At 39.3% G+C, this 22,469-nt stretch overlaps 1 long non-coding RNA gene across 1 annotated transcript in view; it reads right to left on the bottom strand.

The window, feature by feature from the left end:
- Positions 1-21,576, bottom strand: part of LOC138930954 (uncharacterized) — a 235,635-nt gene extending 214,059 nt beyond the window's left edge. Inside the window, exon 1 of the long non-coding RNA XR_011446306.1 lies at positions 20,674-21,576. This is a non-coding gene — a long non-coding RNA (uncharacterized lncRNA). The remainder of the gene's footprint in view (positions 1-20,673) is intronic.
- Positions 21,577-22,469: the final 893 nt, after the last annotated feature.

Here is a 22,469-nt window from a genome sequence, read left to right as displayed (position 1 = left end):
CTCTGGGAGTTGGTGATGGACAGGGAGGCCTGGCGTGCTGCGATTCATGGGGTCGCAAGGAGTCGGACACGACTGAGCGACTGAACTGAACTGAACTGAACTGATATATTCACTGGGGAGGGGGGCGGTGTTTCCCAGGTGGCTCAGCGGTAAATAATTCACCTGCCAACGCAGGAGACGCAGAAGACGCATATTTGATCCCTGCTTTGAGAAGATCCCCTGAAGGAGGAAATGGCAACCCACTCCAGTATGCTTGCCTGGAAAATCCCACGGACAGAGGAGACTGTTAATCTACAGACCATGGATTCCCAAAGAGTAGGACACAACTAAGTGACTGAGCACAAATATATTCATTGAGGATTCAGAGAGTTCTATCATATTATGGGAAAACTTTTAAAATTTTCATCCTTAACTAAGAAATCCAGATAATTAATGTAACATGTCTCACCCTTTTTCTGGTGGTAAGAAAATTAATGAACTTTATTTTTTTTTAAACTTTAAAAAAAAAAAACATTTTATTTTGTGTTGGAGTCTAGCCAATTAACAATGTTGTGATAGTTTCAGGTGAACAGCAAAGGTACTTAGCCATACATATACATGTATCCATTCTCTCTCAAACACCCCTCCCATGCAGGCTGCCACATCACATTGAGCAGAGTTCCATACACTGTACAGTAGGTCTTTGTTGGTTATCCATTTTAAATGTAGCAGTGTGTAAGAAAACTAATGAACTTTAGAAGAAAGAGGTGAGTAGCTAAACATATCAAGCTTGGAGAAGGGAAATGATATTTTATGAAAACACCCAAGAGAATGAAAGAATGAGAAAACATGCCAAGAAAAATTCTTCACAAATTGCCTGTTTAGTGAATTCCAAAGTCAACATCTTTAAAATATGTTTAGTGGAAGAAGAAAAATATATGTGTACCATTCACCTCCAATGTAACGTAAACCTCTGCATCTACAGCGAGGTTTACAGAATAAACTATAGGGACACTCTGTCGTTCAGTTTAATTACACCAGGCTTGGCAGGCAGTAAAACATTTGTAAGTTCTCTGGAAAAGACAAAGCTATTAATATGTGAATGAAATATAGAAGAATGAATGTAGTTTATTAGAATAAGCAACTGATGATTGGGAAAGAGACAAAATGAGACCATCCATTCAATAGTCAGAAATAATACTTTTTGTTTTGACTTACAAAAGGCTTCCAGTTATAACTATTTTTCAGTGTTTTCACAAATAAAGATAGAAAAATAAAGTGTCTATTTTCTACTGAATCCCTCTCACTAAAACGTACATTTGCAATATACATAAGAATACCTCACTATTATAATTTCTTTCTATGAAATGTGGAAAAGAATCAAAAAATTTAAAATATGTTGAATAATCCAATCTGTCACTGGAACTACAAAAAACAAAAAGAAAATTGGTTATTCATTAAAATGCAGGATGAGACTATCATGTTTGTCAGTTCTTTAACTTTTTTTTTTTTAAGTTCTTTAACTCTTGAGGAGATCTCAGTAATCTTGGAAATCATCTTATTGTGATATTTTAAAAATTTGCCATGATAGAGAATATTTAATTGCCAGTTGACTTTAAAATTATGTTAAATTTAATTGGTATAAGGTAAAAACAGTGTCAATTGATTTTACTGACACATCGGGCATCAACTATTGCTGAATATTTGTCTATCTTTGTCCTTTACTAGATGAGCCTAATAAAACAGTGTATGTTTGTCTATACCTACAACAGATATTCTCTTCCCATGATGCTAGTCAAACTTTAATTTGGAAGAAAGGGTTTGTGTTGTAATACTTTTAATTTCTGTTATACATCATGTGAGTTACATGCCCCGAGACAGTTAATAATAGCCATCACGTATTAAACCCCTAATATGTGTCAGACTCTGTGATAAAGTACTTTAACTGCATTATTTTATTTAAATCTTCACAACAGTATCTTTAGATATGGATGATTATTATCTCTATTTTGCACAATATTTGTTCATTTAACATTTTCCCACCAAATTTACACCTTTCTTTTTAAAAAATTATTTCCATATTTATTTATTTGGCTTCAGTGAGTTTTAGTTGCAGCACATGGACCCTATCGTTGTGGCGCGCAGTCTAAGTTGCCACCCAGCATGTGGCATCTTAGTTCCCTGACCAGGGATTGAACCTGTGTCTCCTACATTGTAAAGTGGATTCTTCACTAAACCACCAGAGAAGCCCCAAGTTTACACCTTTCTTGGTGTGTGAGATGCCTCAGTAAACTAAACAAAGATCCTTGCTCTTCTGGAATTCTAGCAAACACCAGGAAAAGTGTTGCAAGGCAAGAGACATCTAAAACAATTAAAAAGTGAAACTGAACAAGGAGACCAAGAGTGTGGAGATGGTGTGCTGCAATTTTAGAGGGTGTGGTCTGAGTAGGTCTCATGGAGAAGATGACACATAAGTGCCAAAATGACACACAAAAGGCAAAAATGATAGAGGTGAGAAAGTCAGCCTTGAGCCTTCTGGGAAATGATATTCCAGATCAAGAGAAGAGTCAGTGCAAAAGTCCTAAGGGAAGAATTTACTGATTGTGTTCAAAGACTAGCAAGTTGCAGGTGGAGAGAAATAAGAAATTTAAAGGATAAGTAGGGAAAGTGAAGTCAAAGAAGCAATGTAAGACAATATCTCTAGACCACTGCAACTATTTTGCTTTTACTCTGCATAAAACCAGCAATCTTTGCAGGGCTTTGAGCAACAGAGTGACATGACATGACATCCAGCATCAAAAGACCACTGTAGCCACTTATATGGAGAGCAGGCTGTAGACAGCAAGGCAGTGGCAAGGCAGTTAGGAGGAAAGGTATGAAGGAGGCTCCAGCAAAGACCATAGCAGTAGAAGTGGTGAGCAGTGGTTAAATGCTGGATACATGTCAAGATAGAACCAACAGGGTTTGATGAGAAGAATGATGCACGACTCTAAGATTTTTGGACTGAACAAATGGGGGGATGAAACCAACCTCCATCGAGATGGGGAAAATGAGTAGAGTATATTTGGATGGGAAAAGAGAAATTTAGTTTTAGACAAGGTAAGTGACAAAGGTCCAATTGGACATATGTGTTTGGAGTTTCAGAGAGAGACCAAGAAGGAGAAATAAATTTAGGAGCAAGTGACAGAAATGATATCTATAGCCGTGAAAGGGGATGGAATCACTAAGGGGTGAGTGTAGACTGAGAAGATGAGCAAGAGTTGAACCACTGGACATTCTAGCATGAAGAGAGAAGAGACCAGCAAAGGAGGCTAAAAAGGAACAAACAGTGAAAGAGAAGTTAAACCAAGAGATGATGCTATTCTAAAAGCCAAGTGAACAAAATGGAGCAAGGGGAAGGAATGATCCATTTTACAAATGCTGCTCGCAGATTAACTGAGAGGAGGATGGAAAATTGACCATTAGGTATAGTGAGAAAACTAAAGAATGTTCTAACTGCTATATTTTAACAATATAACACATTAGAGTAATAATAATGATTACCATTGATTCAGTTCAGTTCAGTTCAGCCGCTCAGTCATGTCCGACTCTTTGCGACCCCATGAATCGCAGCACGCCAGGCCTCCCTGTCCATCACCAACTCTCAGAGTCCACCCAAACCCACATCCATTGAGTCGGTGATGCCATCCAGCCATCTCATCCTCTGTCGTCCCCTTCTCCTCCTGCCCCCAATCCCTCTCAGCATCAGAGTCTTTTCCAATGAGTCAACTCTTCGCATGAGGTGGCCAAAGTATTGGAGTATCAGCTTTAGCATCCGTCCTTCCAATGAACACCCAGGACTGATCTCCTTTAGGATGGACTGGCTGGATCTCCTTGCAGTCCAAGGGACTCTCAAGAGTCTTCTCCAACACCACAGTTCAAAAGCAACAATTCTTCGGAGCTCAGCTTTCTTCACAGTCCAACTCTTGCATCCATACATGACCACTGGAAAAACCATAGCCTTGACTAGACGGACCTTTGTTGGCAAAATAATGTCTCTGCTTTTTAATATGCTATCTAGGTTGGTCATAACTTTCCTTCAAGGAGTAGGCATCTTTTAATTTCATGGCTGCAGTCACCATCTGCAGTGATTTTGGAGCCCCCCAAAATAAAGTCTGCCAGTGTTTCCACTGTTTCCCCTCCTATTTCCCATGAAGTGACTGCGTAGCTAATATTTGTCAAGCACTGCACTACATGATTTACAAATGTTATTTTACTTTCCCCAACAAATCTAAAGGTAGGCATTCTTTTCTCTTCAGATATCTGGAAACTAAAACTCTGAACCACTAACTGACCTGGCAAAGATTACACGGCTAAGAAATGTTACACTCAAAACTGGAACTCAGGCTTGCCTCGGTCCTAATGTCAATTTTACCATACCATGCTATCTTTTGCAACCAGGACTAGGAAGGAGAGTAAAAATCAAAATGTAAGGATTTCTTAAAAGCTTCTTCTTAATGGATACTTACATGTAGGCAAAAAAAAAAAAAAAAAAAAAAAGAGAGAGAGAGAGAGAAGAGAAAAAAAGTTCACAAAGCTATAAAATACGTTTTGTCACCTTGTAATTTATAAAACTATGGTAGATGTCTAAGTATAGGCTCCAGTCTGTTCTTTCTTCACTCACCTTAAAAATGGTCAGATTAATGGTCCTAAAATATTGTTTTCTGCATTATTGATGTAATCTCTGGCAATTGGTGCTAGTTTGGCATTCTGGATATTTTCTCAGCTGACCTGGTAGTTTAGGGTGTATGACGAGCCTGAGGGATAGGCTAGACATTACCTTTACTATACAAATAACATTGCATTATGGACAAAAACCTTTGCAATGCTAATACCTTATACCTACCAAGCTGGGCTAACTGTGTTACTTCATCACACCCCTACTTCTCCTATTACCTTGCTGAAACCAGGACACCTTGGGAGATCCTGTCTCCCTTCCACCTTTCCTCCCTTTCTTTGATAATTATTGAGTCATATTATGGCCAGGCAGTCTCCTAGGCACCAAAGAGATGTGGTGAACCAGCCAGATGACGTCCTGTCCTCTCAGCCTTATATTCAAATGGGAGAGACACACAGAAGTACATTTTCTTTTCAATGGTAAATTTGATGAGGAAAAAAAAACATGGCTAGTAGTGGCTTAGGAGCACATAATGTTCTCAGGAAAAACAGCCTTCTCTGTGGTGGGGAATATTTAGCACTCAGAAATCAAAGTTATTTCAGTTAGCACTTGGATGGAAAGTGAAGTAGAGAGTTGCTGAAACTGGAGGCAGCTATACATCATAGGCAAAATCCATATACCTCACAGTACTGCCAGGAACCTCAGAGTCCTTGGTCTAAGCTTATTATATTCAGTGGTCAGCTTGTATTAGAGTTCCCCAGGTGGCACTACTGGTAAAGAATCCACGTGCCAATGCATGAGACCTAAGAGACACGAGTTCGATCCCTGGGTTGGGAAGATCCCCTGGAGGAAGAAATGGCAATCCACTCCAGTATTCTTGCCTGGAGAATCTCATGAACAGAGGAGCCTGCTGGGCTACAATCCATGGGGTCCAAATGAGTTGAATACGATTGAGGCAACTTAGCACACACATATCCTGGTCTGTGTGGCTCCCTCCTGATTGGACACTAAGGTAAGAATTCACTACATTTTGTGTATTACCCTAAGTTATCCCACACTTTCATATTCTCAATATAAAGTTAAGTCTCATACAAATAAGGTTTTCCAAGAGACTGTCCTTCAATATTAAATAATTTCCAATTACCTTTGAGATTCTCAGAAAGGACATTTGTGAACAGATAAATACATATTGGGGTGCTGTAATTCTTTCTTGGGGTGGTAGAGACTTAATTATAATAGCCAGGTCTATTTGACATCTGTGACTTAGCTAATGATTCCAGTGATGCTAAATTCTCAAGTTTTCTTAATATCCTTCAGATTCCAAAATCTGGGCTGAAGCCACATTATCTATCGGGCTTTGCCATAGGTATTCCTTTTATATTTTTGGACTCATAGTCATAGTAACATGGAAACTAACAATAAAACTAATAAGATTGGGCTAGCAAGGGTTTCAGCACTAATAAAAGATGAGTTTAGATCTACCAGGACTTGAAGCTCTGATTCCAGGAAATTGGAAGAGTCCAAGGAAGATACTTAGAGCAATAACCCACACTTTCTCTGATTATGATCTTAAGAAATTAAAACTAATTTTACCTTAGGAAGAGGAAATAGTAATTCCTTTTTTTATTCACAAATATAGATGAGGTTTAAATAACTTCTGATGCACAGTCAGTTCCAATCAGCATCACTCATTTCCCATACCACCTACATAAGCTCTTGAGTAGGAAATTTAAAATACCATGACTTGCCTACTTTAAGGCATGTGACACTCTGTGTGCCAAAACTGAAGTCAATATACTCAACACTATGAGAATAAAAGAAAAGTGTGCCATTCACATATAGCATGATGCAAACAGTAAAACCAGAACCACACATGAGCCTGAAGCCATGAAGTTATATTGACTGAAAAACAATGCAAAGTGAATGCATAGAGATGTTGAAATCTCCTTAGTAAGCTTAATAATCTTTATTTGAAAAAATAAAATATATACATCCAGACACACAAGAAGAATCATGTAATAGGAAAGGAATATAATCTTCATTGGGCTTTTGGTCTTTTGAAAATACCATAAGCTTTTTTCTTTAATACAAAAGTAATGCCAAGGCCAGAGAAAGTGTGGCTCGTAAATTTTAGAGCAGACCCAGTGATGGTGCTAAGAATGACATTTTTTTTCTTTTAACACAAATCTTTTAAAATACCTAGTATTTAATTGATTTGGCGATGAGTAAATTCCTCCTTCTAGCCTAGTGTTTGCATTTAGCATCAAGAAGTGAGATAATCTGGGAGTACTTGCTGAACTGAATTGAGTTGACCATCTAGTCAAATGTCAGGGAGGGGGGAAAACAAAGTGGTTGTTTATTAAAGTGAATATCAGTTAATGAAGAATTATTTGAATTACAGTAGGGAGATTTTATACATTTGCAAGGTGTTGGACTAAGTTCATGCCAATTCAAATTTTCTCTGATTTGATGAATGGTTGCTCCTTTAAACAGCAATTTTAAAAGTTACTGACACACTTGGTCTCAGTGTATTTAATTTGATTGAATACCTTTATAGGAAATAAAAACCAGAAGGTGCTTCTATCACCTCACTAGGGCTGAAGAAAGCATTTACAAATCTAAAGGAATTGTTAAGGAATTTCTTCCTTCACATTAAGAAATTCATATTTTTAATAATATAAAAATGAATAATGAAATGCCTCCTTTCTGTGAAAACTGAACTCTAAGATATATTATTTCTATGACTTCAAATGTAGCATATTCAAATGCCACCCCACCCCACCACTAGTCCAAACTGCAGACTGACCAGTGCTAACAAACCACTGCTTTTACTTTGTTCTGTACCAGTAACACTAGGTTCACTTCAGAAGTCTTGCCTTCTGTTAACTTTCACTATCTCTCTTCAGCCTTGTCCAGTACAACCCAACCAACTGTCTTATTATCTTCAGTTCAGAGGACGTGGCCTGACACACTCTGTTGCATTTCCTTGTCCTTCCCTGACGCCGCCCCCTCCAACTCCGTCCCTTAACTTGAGGATCAAACACATAAACCATCGAGGGAAATTCGGTCCTATGTAAACACTCTGGGCCTCAATTTTTGACTCTTTCCCTTCTCTCTATGGAAGTCCAGGGCACATAGGAGATGCTCAGTAAATATTGATGGTCTGGTAACTTATAACAGGAGTCAACCCACTCCAGTATTCTTGCCTGGAAAATTCCATAGACAGAGGAGCCTGGCAGTCTACAATCCATGGGGTCGCAAAGAGTTAGACACGACTGAGCAATTATAATATAGATTTAATACATTCCTCAGAAAACCCCATTCTCTGAAACTTAATTATGCAGAGCAAGGCCTTGGACTCAGTAATATTTAGTGTGTCTACCCCTTTAAACAAAATTCCCATAATCTCCTAAATAATTTCCTAGGGAATCACTGCAGCATGCTTCAAGGAACAAAAGAATAAAATGTCTTGGAGAAAGCTTCCAAATTCCTTCCATTCCTCTCTTCATGGCCTAGGTACTCATCCTGTGGCTGATGGCTCCTGACTGATTCCTTCACTGGGCACTGACCTCAGCAGCTGCAGGAAAGTTTCTTGTTCAAGTTTATACCCCCTTCCAATGGGCAGCTCATAGCCAGTGACTGCCTCATATGGGAACGGAAAATTCCTACCCTTGACTCAGTTTTGGACAATTTTGAATGACCCATAGGATCTGCTAAGGACAGGGTTGCAAGCACGCTGCCATTAACTTCAGAAGCAACTAAATATTCTCTTCTCAGGAAATGCAAGAGAAGACATGGGTCTTCTCCACTAGCCCATACACTTTTGAAGGCAAGAACTCTATTTAATCACTTAATCTCGTGTTAAGCACAATGCTTACAATAGACAGGGCCCTCAAGTAGCATTTCTTATTCACTCACATGGAGTTAATCAATTAAAATGCATATTGGAAGGAGCAATTCTGCTCATTTAATAAGGTTGAAGGACAGTGGTTCAAGGGGCAGCATGAGCCACACTCCCTGCATGAGCCATACTCCCTGCATAAAAATCATCTGAAACATGTCTGTGGCCAAACCAGAATTTTAGCATAGACGGTTCTTGCCATTGTTGTTTAGTTGCTAAGTCATGTCCGACTCTTTTACGATCCCATGGACTGTAGCCAGCTAGGCACCTCCGGCCATGGGATTTCCCAGGCAAGAATATTGGAGTGGCTTGCCATTTCCTTCTCCAGTGGATCTTCACAACACAGGGATCAAACCCACACTGGCAGGAGGATTCTTTACCGCTGAGCCATTGCCACTGTGGTTGAAAAGGGTTAAACTCAAAAGTGGAAGTTGAGATGGTAAGACACTTTGGGGAATATTGAGACAGCATCCAATGGAAGATATGGTAGGAAGGAGAAGGAAATACTGATGGAAAATGAAAGCTTTCTGCTGAAGCCCACCCCAGGCACACTCTGGTGCTCCCCCTGGCTTCAAAATGTTTTAAAAGTATAAATTCCTGTGCTCTATTCCACCACTGAATCAGAATCCTCAGGGCTAAGGGAATAAGTTTTGACAACAGCTAGCTTATGTTACTTGGTCTTTTAGCTGAATTCTAATGATCAAGCACATAATATTTAACTTGTGCCTAAGTAAATTGCATCCCTTTCCATTTCATCTTCAACATGTGGCCATTTCCCAACTTACTAGAATTTCTAATATGAAGTGATCAGAAAAAATATGGGGAAAAAATCCCTACCAGTTTTGTATCTTCTACTTATTTGAAGTGTAGATAAAGTATCTAGTGAGGGAGAGAATGCAAACTCAGTAAAATGAGGGTTCTTTATTTTAGGAGGCTCACTTTTGATTTCCATCTACAATTCCAAATTGTTCTTTTTATTGGTAGTTAACAAAACAGTTCACACATACTTGGGATAAATCCTACTTTCTTGTTACTGAATGCATATGGTATTCTAAAGCAATGCTCTTTTCCCATGGGATCTTAATATAAAGCCATTTAAGAATTTATCTTTTCACCTTGCCATTATATTATACATAACACTTTCCTTTTTCCTTTTCTCCCCAGCGGCCTTCTCCAACTTCCCCTCCCTCCCAAATGAATTGCCCTTTTGGGTCACTTTGCTGTCGCCATCATTGTACAGAAGGAAACTATGAACATTCTCATTGAAGAGTTACATTTAAAGTAGTTACATTTAAAGCAACTAGTAAAGTTGCTAGGATGGGTGGCAACTTCCTAATACTACTAATAAAGGATAGTTTGGACAGGTAAGTCCCATTAAAGAACATTGCCTTTGGTGGTAATTTTAAACTTCAGTCTCTGTATTTGTCTAGCACTGCCAACAGTGATTTGGTCTTAGGAGAAAAGAAAGGAAATGAAGAAAGCTCAGTACAACTGTTTGAGAGCAGAAGTTCAACATGAAGTCATTTAGAATGAAGATGGAATTCGGGAGGAATCCTTGGGAAATTCACAAAACTTAGCATCAAAGGTACCCTGGAGATACAGATTCTGAAATTGTTCCTCTTCTTCCTAAAGCATAAATCCGAGCAGGTCATAAAATGCTTTGTTTTCCTTATACTCATGATACCTCACTCCATTGGCTCCTGCCTGCTAGACCTGGAGACTTGGGGCTCCTGCCTTATCTTCTTACATTTTGCATTGCATACCCCATTCCCTGAGAAAAGTAGAACAGCAGCTCTTCATTAAGCACACTCTACTTGCTCCTGCTTACAAAAGCTTTGTTCTTTTATATATATATATATATATATATATATATATATATATATATATATATATATATAAAACTTTTTATTTTTTATTGGGGTATGGGCTCCAAAATCACTGCAGATGGTGATTGCAGCCATGAAATTAAAAGATGCTTGCTCCTTGGAAGAAAAGTTATAACCAACCTAGATAGCATATTCAAAAGCAGAGACATTACTTTGCCAACAAAGGTCCGTCTAGTCAAGGCTATGGTTTTTCCTGTGGTCATGTATGGTGTGAGAGTTGGACTCTAAAGAAAGCTGAGTGCCAAAGAATTGATGCTTTTGAACTGTGGTGTTGGAGAAGACTCTTGAGAGTCCCTTGGACTGCAAGGAGATCTAACCAGTCCATTCTAAAGGAGATCAGCCCTGGGATTTCTTTGGAGGGAATGATGCTGAAGCTGAAACTCCAATACTTTGGCCACCTCGTGCAAAGAGTTGACTCACTGAAAAAGACTTTGATGTTGGGAGGGATTGGGGGCAGGAGGAGAAGGGGACGACAGAGGATGTGATGGCTGGATGGCATCACTGACTCGATGGACGTGAGTCAGTGAACTCCGGGAGTTGGTGATAGACAGAGAGGCCTGGCGTGCTGCGATTCATGGGGTCGCAAAGAGTGGGACATGACTGAGGGACTGAACTGAACTGAACTGAACTGAACTGATAGCAGATTAACAATGTTTTGATAGCTTCAGGAGGACAGCAAAGGGATACAACTATACATATAATATGTATCCATTCTCCCTTGCAAAATCCCCTCCCCTCCAGGCTGCCACATCACATTGAGCAAAGTTCCCTGTGCTATACCTCAGGTCCTTGCTGAATATCTGTTTTAAATATAGCAGTGGGTACATGTCCATCCCACACTACCTAACAATCCTGTCCCCACACCCTTGCCCACTGGAAACCAAGATTCTTTCTCCAGGTATGTGGGTCTGTTTCTGTTTTGTAAGTAAGTTCATTTGTATCATTTCTTTTTTTTTTAAATTATTTACTTATTTGGCTGTGCCAGGTCTTAGTTGCATCATGTAGGATCTTTAGTTGCAGCATATGGGATCTAGTTCCTTCCCTGACCAGGGATGGAAGTCAGGGCCCCCCTGCCTTGGGAGTGCTAAGTCCCAGCCACTGGACCAACCAGGGAAAGTCCATGTCTCATTTCTTTTTAGATTTCACATATAAGGGATGTGATACAATATGTCTCCTTCTCTATCTGACTGACTTCACTCAGTATGACGATCTCTGGGTCCACCCATGTTGCCACAAATGGCATTATTTCATTTTTTTAAATGACAACAGCTTTGTCCTTGATCTTCCCTCTACGGGGAATGTGCTATCTTTCCTATACCAATGAGAATCCTTCAAATCTAATGTCAGCCTCCCCTCCTTCAACAAGTGTCTCTTAATCCCTGCACGTGCATGTGTTCTGACTCTTTCTTGAGCCTGTATCATACTTCACACCTCTCCTAGAAGTATACACAGTAGACAACCTTGATTTATAGTTATTTAGGATTTTATCACCCCTACACCTGATTAACCTACTTTGGGCCCAGACATATGACATCACTCATCCCTATATCATTACAGCCTCTCTTATAGTGCTCTGCATATTGAAGGCACTCAAATATCTATGGCAGGAAGGGAAGGAAGGAAGGGGGAAGGGAAGGATGGAGAAGGAAGTAGAAAGAAGGAAAAAAGGAAGGGGGAGGGAGAAACTAGGAAGGAAGCGCAGCCATTTCTTCCCCTCCTATTTATAGAGTTAGAAACTCCATCTTATAGAATCTAGATCTTGCAGAAAAACTCAAGCAAACTTTTTGGCTAACTCAATACTTAATATTAACCCTAGAGCCTGGTGGGCTACAGTCCATGGGTTCCCAAAGAGTCGGAGACAATAGAAGCGACTGAGCACTCCCTTATTACTCAGTATCTTTTACTTTCCTCTATGAGTAGTTTTTGTCTCAGTTTACAATGCAGTATGAGCTTGGGAGAACACTGGTCTAAAATGGATCTGCTGTCATTAAGTGCTTCAGCGTCATTAAGTGTTCCATTCATCCATGTGACACCGGTGTGCTCATGACCATGCCATACACAGTGCTGGGCCCTGAGAATATGCAACAGACAAGCCTCGGCCTCCTGGAGCTTAGCTCAGCTGTTCCCTCATGGCGAGAAACACACAGAGCGGGTTGCTCTGTGACTGTGCTATTAGGGGCCCTGGAGGAGAACCCCGACAAGGAAAAGCAGCAGAGTCCAACCCCCCCGGAGACCCCTTGAATGCATTTACTCTGTGCACTCTGAAGCTGGGAGCCTCTTGAGTACCATTCAGGAGTTCTGTCGTGGTGAGAACAATTAGGGGCTTTAACAGGGGTATTCAAAAGCCGAGCACTGAGAATCACCAGATTCATTTGTTACATTCAAATTTTCTCCCTCGGCATGTGAAGCTTTGTTTACACAAAATACTTGATATCATTCTAAGTTTCTCAGTTTTCCATTTTTACTGCTGTGTTTAGCTACCCTAGCTGTGTTCCTTCTGAAATAAAGTTGATGGAGAGGCTGGGAATGTCACAGTGTTGATTGCCAGAAGTATGATGGGCATCTGGAAGGCACTACAAGATCCAGCCAGAATAAAAGTATGTCTTCCACAGCCCCCTCTCCACCTTGTCATCTAAAATGCAGTCTATTGAAGTCATTTTTTTCTACGCTGAAAAAACATGAATCGTTTATTCTTTCCAAATGGCACTATTATAACATGAAGGGGAAAAGCCTGTCATTCCAAACTTTTCCCTTTAGCACAGGATTCATATGCTTAAGATTTCAACAAAAATCACAAATACACACACACACGACTCTATCTCCTTCCCTTCATAGATGTATGGTGGTAACTTGGCAAATTTGATCAAAAATTAATACTGTCTTCATGATTCTCAAGTTGGTTCATCATGGTCTGTGTAAGCAGAGGGACCCTGTTGATGAAGAAATGAAGTGTGAAATTCTATCTCTTCAAAGTAAGATCAAAGGTGGCTAAAAGACGCTTTGCTAAGATCCTTTGGTGGAGGACTTTGAAAGCCAGAAGGCAACAGGCAACACCCCAAAGAATGGGGGCCATTCTAAATGCCAGGGATGTGCAGGATAGTCAGGAAAAAGGAGGGGCTCCAAAGAAGGACCAATTCCCTGCTCATTTGAAAGAGAACAGGATGGGAAAGACAAGGAGGCCCCGCCAGTTACCTATTTTCTCAACTCTTTCTGCTTTGTGTCTCCAGAGATCAAACGAGGTCAAGAATGGCAGAGCACACATAAAGGAAAAATAAAGTCCACAAATTCTGAGTGAGGGGCACCATGTGAGTGATCATAAGTCAAAGTCAGTTAAAAGATTAGACACACTAAAATCAGCCTCAACAGGAACAACTATTTTTCTTATGCTGCACACTACTAAAAGAAAAATCATATGCCAGGACTTACTGCTATGAAATTAAAATACTCAACTGAAAGCTTGTGTCATGTCAAGAAACCAGAATAATGCATCATGGGGGAGCCAAAGAATTGTGAGATCTTGAAAACCTAATTCCATTCCTCTGGTTCACAATTTCCTTGTTGGCTGAAACAACATAATGGTGCACCTTTTATTCCTATACTGTATATAATTTCATTAGATTTCTAAGAGGCCATAGTAATCACCTCTGGCTGTATTCATAACAACTCATTCTCATTTTGACTGCAATAAAGATGTTTTTAATATAAATATTTTTGTAATATTAAACAACTTTACATTTTTTCGAGTTGAATAATAAAGTCTAAATGTGAAATTTACTTATGTTGGAACTTCGTGTGTGTGTGTGTGTGTGTGTGTGTGTGTGAGTGCACGCTCAGTGATGTCCAACTTTTGTGACCCCATGGACTGTAGCCAGCTAGGCACCTCTGTCCATGGGATTTCCCAGGCAAGAATACTGGAGTGGGTTGCCATTTCCTTCTCCAAGGGATCTTCCTGACCCAGGGATTAGACCCGTGCCTCTTGCGTCTCTCATATCAGCAGGCGGATTCTTTACCACTGCACCACCTGGAAAGCCCTGTGTTGGAACTTTAAATGTATGTTTCTAGGAAATTAGGTACTCCAAGTATATCCATCCAAAAACTCAATTCCTTTGATACACATTCCACCACCATGTTCATCTGCCTTTCATTTTGTATGTAAGATAAACATAATTCATGCACATATGCAGTGCAAATATTTTGGCTCTAGACATATAGGCTTTAATTTAGTAGGGCCACAGGAGTTATTCCAAGGGGTTTAGAATTGTCAGAGACACCAGTCTTCCTATGTAGATAAATATATTTCAAAGATAAAAGTAGACCCTGTTGTGAGTATTCACTAATTCATTTCTAAAAACTTTATATTTGTAATAATTTATTGCTATTATTATTTTGCATTTTCTCAATCAACTGATACTGAAAGTACAACTAAGATTAAGCATTCTTTCAAATTTTGCAATTTAAAAGGGGAACTTTATACCAAAAAATGATGAAGGTCATTATACTAAGTCACAGTTGTATTACATGTAAACATTGACAGGGTGAGAACCTACCAATTAACTCACTTTGATTAGGCCATGAGAAAATAAACCACTGTATGAATAATTTTTTGATCATTCATACAGTGATTTATTATAATTATAATTCACATAAAGTATAAGCTACATAATTAACAAACATATTGAAAGAGTGAAAGTCTATAATTATATGATCACAATTCACAGTCCATTTCATTTTTCTGTTGAGTCCAAACTCCACATACAATTTCCTGATTTAGGAAGTATTCCAAAATACAATCTAATTTTACTCATAAATATACATTGTTAGATACATCTCTCTTATGAACAAAATAGCTCATTTAGTGCCATTTATTGTATTATATATATATATATAAGTATATGAACATGGTAACGATAACATACTCTTGGAATAGCTTGTCATGAAAAAGATTACTTTTAATGTGGTAACATGAAAACAGGCAAAGCACAGATTTTCAGGAGAAAAATATTAAAGTGCTTTGCTTTTTCCCTCTGCTTCATTCACAGTTCGCTGCCTGGCAATTTCAGATGGTGTGATAGGAAAGCAACACCAGTCTGGTCAGCCATGCTTTCTGTAAAGCTAACAGCCTTAGGAGTCTGAGATTCAGCACCTGCATATTGTTTTGACACAGGGGAACCAGAAAATCATGTCAATTAAGGATCTTTTATTGTAAGTCAATGGCCAGGGAAGGCAGCAAGGGTAGATTCTTCCTTTGAGCCATGTGGTTGGCCTGCAATGGAATGCTGTCTGCACTGGAATATACTCCCAGGTAGCATTCTCTGGGTGAAAATTAAAAAGGTGTTAGAAAGGTGATTAGCAGAATCTGTCAAATAAACAAGCCTGTCTACAATCTTATACAGTTCCTTTGTTAATCTGCTAGAGCAAATCTGAAGTGTTTCTGGAAGAGGTCAGGAATATGCATTTTTAAAACATAGGAAACCAAGAAAAGGTTTACTATTTATAGGCATCAATGAAGTCAGAGAAACAGGCATGATCAAGTTCATCTGAAAGAAATATTGGGGAATCCTTAACATAAAACACAAGCAAGACACTGGGAAGTTAGGAAAAGGAGGTTGCTCTCTAGCAGAAAGTTCTTTAAGTACATGTAGATTTACTTTTATTTACAGGGTTAATTTTGCACTTTCCAATTCTACTTGAACCAAAAACATAAAAACTTACTCTTTAACCTGATTATCACCACTTAACAACACATATGAAAGGTCATATCACTAACTATGCCCTATTTTCATATATGTAAATGTATTTCTATTAAGATATCCAAATACTGAAGAAATGCAGTGTTAACAGTGACACATGGGGGATTGCCTCCCCCTAAAGAACATTAGTAATTATTGCAACTAGCAAATTCCAGAACAGAACTATTATCTTTTAATTCTTCTGTTCTCTATTGTGCTTAGTATTCATATGCATTATGCTTTTGTTACTAAAGTGATACATGAGAGTAGCTTTTTGCTCAGTTGACCCAATTTAAGTGGGAGCTTCAAGTTTATTGGTGAACCTTGGTTTTACATTCCTGGTACCAAACACAAAAAGATCTGAGTACTCAGGAGCGTGAACAACAAAAGCCATCAGCTTAAAACACTCTCACACAAAACCCTGTGTTACCATTCTTTGAATGATACTTAAAAGCAACTTTTTTTCTTTTTAGTTCATTAGGACAACTATATTCCCATATGAGTACTGCGGGAAAAAATGAGCACTGAGTGAAACTTACCGACAAAAGCTTTTAATTTGTCTGTGTTCCTTACTGAATGCTATTATCTACCAGATAACTGTAATTTATACTAGAAGGTGTCTATAAAGATCCAGAATAAGGGCATGAGAAAAAAATGCACTGTTAAATTCATACGACTTTGGGAAACCCCTAATAATAATAATTACATGTATCTCTAAGGCACAGCATGATGGTAAGCACTTATACACACATCTCGTTTTTCAGTGCAATATGTAACAATTGTTTTTAAGTGATTGAATGAGGGAAAATGTGGGATCAGAAGTCACAAGGCTAGTAAAAGACAAGTGCAACTCAGGGCCTCTGACTCAGTCCCGAATCCTCTAATACCTGGATGTCTCACAGAGCTGAGCTCCTTCCTCTTTGAGATTCCTGAGACAACTAATGGAAAAAGGATTGGAATTTAATAATAAAAATGCTGACATGGCCTTATCTATAGCTGCCCAAATGGTGCCATTATAATTATGCTTTATAAATCAAGCATTAGCAGAACACTGGCTACTTTTAAATCTTATTAATCAACACTTGTTTGGGTTCTTTGGGTGCCTTAAATTATAGAGTAGTCTGCTTTATCAAAACATGAGATTTGCCAAACACCAAAGATCATATCTGCTTTAAGACAAAGTACACACCAGACCTTCAGTGTTTATATTAAGCAGACTAAAAGATTCTGAAATAGAAATCCTAAATTAATCCTCCAAATTCAGTTGTTCTGAAAAATGTTTTGTCTGTCCTTTTAACAATAACAGGATGTGTTCACACACATTGCAAATGTAAAGCAAATTTATTTTAACTTTGTTCTTAAAATTGAGCTGATCACTTACCAGCTAAATCTCCTGACTTTGCTGAAGCAACTGGTCAGAAGACAAAATTAGTGCTTTTCATATTTGTAAATGACATTTCTATTTTTGAATATTTTTTAATCTAACTACTCACTTTGAGCTGACAAAATGGCAATAAAATACATAGATATTATATTTTAAACTATTCACTGCCTTCATGTTTAAATGTTTTCTTAAGGAAAGCTTTTTATTATTGATTTGTGAGTTACTTAAGAAAAATGACATAACCTGCCTCAGTTACATAATCCTCATCCAAAAGAAAGTAACAGGTTATAAAGTACCATCAAAATGATTGAAACTGTCTTTTCTAATGTGAATATATGCGGTCTTCAAGTAAAAGGAGAGCAATTTCATGCATATGTATGTTTCACAGCCAGTGTCTTTGTTTTTAAGAGATTTTTTTTTCCTTTCTAGCATTATTTCCATCCATTACTGAGCTTCTAAGACCTCTAGAATATGCCCTCTTTGGTAACATACATGTGGTTTATGTCAGAACACAGCTAAGGAAGTCATTTATAAAATATTAAAATAAGGAGTGCAGGAAAACTCAAGGCAGACTATATTTCTGCACATAGTTGGAGATGAGCAGCCTGGAGGCAGCCGTAGAGTTACCCTGACCCCTGAAGGAAGAAATCAGGAGTTAACTTCACATCCAATTTCCTACACAATATGAACACCAAACCTCCAAATCCACTGGCACAATTTATCAATATTTGGGTATGTCCTGCAGAAATAAGAAAGGCATCTCAAATCTCAGAGCTCAAATCTCATTCCACCAACCCACCATTCTGATTTGGGGTAAGCAGATCTTTTCAAAGTTACTTAGTGGATCTTGCACCTGACTCCAGAGGAAAAACAGAAAGAATCATCTCATCTCTAGGATAGAAAGTCATTTAGCCTTCTTCTTCTTCTTCTTTTTTTTTTTTTTTTCGGTAAAATAAATGTAAAGGGAAATAGGAAACAGCACAACTAGATGATAAGATGATTTAATTCAACAGGGTTAGGATTTCAGCAGAGTTTCATTTTGAGGGAATCTATAATCCATTGAGGAAAGAACAAATCCTGAAACAGCAGAAGGCCAAAAGGAGCTGACGTGTCTCTTAAAGAAAATCACGGCTCCAAATAAAACATCAGGGAAAATGACATTTTATCCTGCAGGGTTCCCTCCTCTCTACCATGAGCGGAGCACATTTCTCATCTCATGGTAAAACTCGCAGGCGGCTGCAACATGTCCTTCCAGCCATTCAGTAAGTAAAACTTGAAAATGGATTACTCTTCTTTCTGGGATTTGTATTAATAATGAATTCGTTGCCATTTATTCTTTTATTTAACAGGATATCATTACCTCTGAATGTTTTTACTTCTCTTTCCCTAGAGGGTTAACATGGCCCAGAAACAGGCTGTCAAGGCAGAGATAAAGGTACCAAACACTCATTTCTGACACACTGTGGAAGCAATCATTTTTATTGAGGGAACCACCAGACCAAAATCTGCATCAAGCTCTACCAGGAAAAATGCAAGAGAGGATCTCAAATAGTCATTCCATTCACAGTCTTCATGTCAATGGATTTAACTTTCTACTCAATTGGGGTCATGTATTTCAATCACAGGGTACAGAACTATGACCTTGGCTAGGATCATCAGCTCCAATTACTCAATGGGGCACTTGTGAAACATTGCGGACTCATTTGGACTCTCCACGGGTGTGGTTAAAATTGCTCCTGTCCGGCCCTAAAGCTTACATGATCTGCTGTCCCTCAGAAAGTCACTATGAGGAAACTCATGTTAAATTTGCCACAGAGATCAGGGTTTACAGGACCCTTGGAGCTAATCTCTGTCTGCCCTCCTCCTCCTCCGTTAAGCTGTTACAAGCCTTCAAAAGTCAACAGAGTGATGAAGCCTCTCTCTATACAATCATTTCATCTCACTATCGTTGACTGAAGCTCGCTGATGTAATGAAGTTACATAATCACCGATTATGCATGACTTCCATCCATCTTCCTTCATATCCACATATCTTCTTTCCTCCCCTTCAGATCAGTCTACCAGGTGAGATTTATAACACATGTAAATGCTCCATTCTGTCATCATAGGTACTGAATTTGGGACTTTAGCATTGCAGTACAGTGCACTGAACCACGTCATCAATATTGATTTTTTTTATCCCATTTCCCAGGCAGAATATGCTTAAGCATCCTTCATGCTCTAGTCTCTAACTTTTTACCGAAAGGGTAAAATAGATGTAGCAGATAGAACACATCCTCAACTTAAGGTTAAGGGAAGTGTGTAATTGCCTGCATTTCCAAAGCTGGCTGCATTGCAATAAAAGGATGGTCTCTGCTTCCAGACCTTCGACTCCCCTGCACGTGGGTCGCAGCTTCAGCTATACAGGGTATTGGGTAAATAATTATATTATTGGACAAATTGAACTTAAGAAAGAAAGCATTATGGTGATACTGAAAATAATATTTCACTATTCTTCTCTATTTTAGTCATCATTTTCAGCTTTCCCTTTTCTTTTCTTTTTAAATTCCAAATGATAATCCTGTAGATAAAAAAGTAGCCCAGGGTACTTAATAATCTCCAATAATCACAACCTAGAGAACAATTAACAATGATTATCACCTTAAAGTTTAAGAACTTGACAAGTGGGATGTCCCTGGTCCCATTGCGGCTGTGAAATGCAGCAGAATGCTGCACTGAGTTGAAAACATATTTCTTTTAATGAATAAAGAGTAGCTCGTTTCCTTTTAAATAGGGCTCTTTAGCAAGTGTTCCTTTCGTGGTTGCTACCCCTTCCAGAACATAGGAGCCACAAATATTGCATCCAAACAAAGAGTGTCTACCCAGAATTAATTCAAGACACTCTTCCATATCAAAATAATTGGAGGGGGGAGTCATGTTTTGATTTATTTTCAATTACACTCAGAATACAGACCCACATACACACACACGCACACACACACCAACACACCCAACTGCAGTTATTCCATTCAGTGCCAATAACGGCCACATCAGAGCCACCTATGCGATGCAGCAATCATCCAAGTCACCCATTCCCATTACAAACGCCCAAGTTTGCTCACGCCACGAATGGGTTTGCATATATAAAACGACCTTACCCACAAGAGTCTTCCAAATTATTCTCCTCTGGTTATCAGTCGGTAATGTAATTGCTGGTCATCACAATGCGAATTCAGAAAAATCCACGTTTTACTCCTGTGCTCTTTTTCTCGTTTTTGCTAGCAATTAGTATCGTGAACAAGATACCCATTCACAAATGCCAAGTTCACCATAAAAGCAGATAATTCCATACAGCTCTTCCCTACAAGGCTGCCTCCAGTTAGTTCTCAAAGTGCCCGATTGTTTGGTGAAGATACAATCCAGGTGCAGAGCAGGGGAAAAAAGAAAACTAGGAGAAAAAAAGAAGAGGCAGATAGAAACGGAGAGACTGAGAGAGGAGAGGGCAGAAAAAGAGGGAAGAAATTTTTTAAAAGAAGGAAGGAAAAAGGCCGGTAAGTAAGGAAGTCTGTGAGCTCTACGACAAGAACCGGAGTCTTGCTTGCAAATCTTCTGTATACATGTAGCCTTTCAAATCCTCTTGGTCCCCAAGTAAAATTTCCAGATCCGGGATGCAGCCATATGAAAGAATCCTATGTATATTTCACAAGTATCCCGCAATAACCGATCCGACGGGGTTTTCCTTGTACAGTACTGCTATGTGAAAGCACACAACCCCTGCTGTTTGGGAAGGTGTCTCCTGGGTCCTAGCTCTCTTCAGCAGCCCCCAAAAATGATTTTTCAAAAAAGAGTCGGGGGGGGGGGGGGAAGCAGCTTTGCGTTTGCCTTGAATGATGCTAATCCTGAGCGAAAACGACAAGGAAACCACGACTAGCACGAGATCTTGATTAATAGCCACAATCCGCTCAAAATATCCCAGGGAAGAAGGAGCGAAAACAAGAAAGAGAAACTGCAATGCATAAATGATTCCAGTGTTTCTACAAGATCGGTTCATTTGATTGAATGCATTCTCTGGTTTGCTGCAAGTCATAAAGAGGATAGTGTTACTGCCACCCAATGGATATTTTAGTACTAGCCAATCCACAGAACGCCACCGCTTTGAGAGTTTTAGTTTTCAGAAGACTAAGGAAGAAGGAGCGTAGCTTGGGAATCTTTAGGAAAGGACCCTGAGAGGCCTCGAATAACGAGAATGTGTGCTTCCAGGCAAAAGCGGACCTGCCACTGCGGACGTTCACCCAGTTTTGCATGAACCACCTTAGAATTACGGTTCCATTTCTCTAGGAAGCAGAAAGGTACACAGATCGATGCCTAAACTGACACGCTCGTAATAACCTCCTTTTCATCACTTCTTTTTAGACCTGATTTGTTATTGCGAGCGATCTCTCGCTCTCTCAAACACACACACGCGCACGCACACACACACACACACACACACACAGAGAACCATTGTCTAAATCACTTTAAGCCAGATTTTAAACGGAAGCGGGGTGCGAGGCGGTGGCTCCAAACCTCTGGCGGCAAGGTGATAATTGTTTCTACAGGGCAGTTTTGCAAAGTGCTTCTGTCCGTATTGGGATGTAAATTGCGAGTCCATCAGGCAGAAACTCTCCACCTCTCTGCTTTTTCAATTTGGGGAGGAGCAGGATCTCCGGGAAGAGGTGAGGGGCGGGGCGAAGAGGAGGCGATGGAAGAGGATGCTCCTCCCCTCGGCGGTGTCAAAGAGTTCGCTGCGGATTAGGAGACGGAGTCGTGATGGGAAGAGGGACAAAGTAGGCAGTGGTCAAATAAATTAGGATGTTTGCTCAGGTGCAGATCTGTGCCCTTTATATTACCTTGGGATTGTATAATACACATAGTTCTCTACTTCTCAAACTGGAACGTAGGCTTGATCACCTGG

Source organism: Ovis canadensis, chromosome X (genome assembly GCF_042477335.2).
Source record: "Ovis canadensis isolate MfBH-ARS-UI-01 breed Bighorn chromosome X, ARS-UI_OviCan_v2, whole genome shotgun sequence".
NCBI lineage: Eukaryota > Metazoa > Chordata > Mammalia > Artiodactyla > Bovidae > Ovis > Ovis canadensis.
This window is presented reverse-complemented; position numbering and strand designations above follow the sequence as displayed.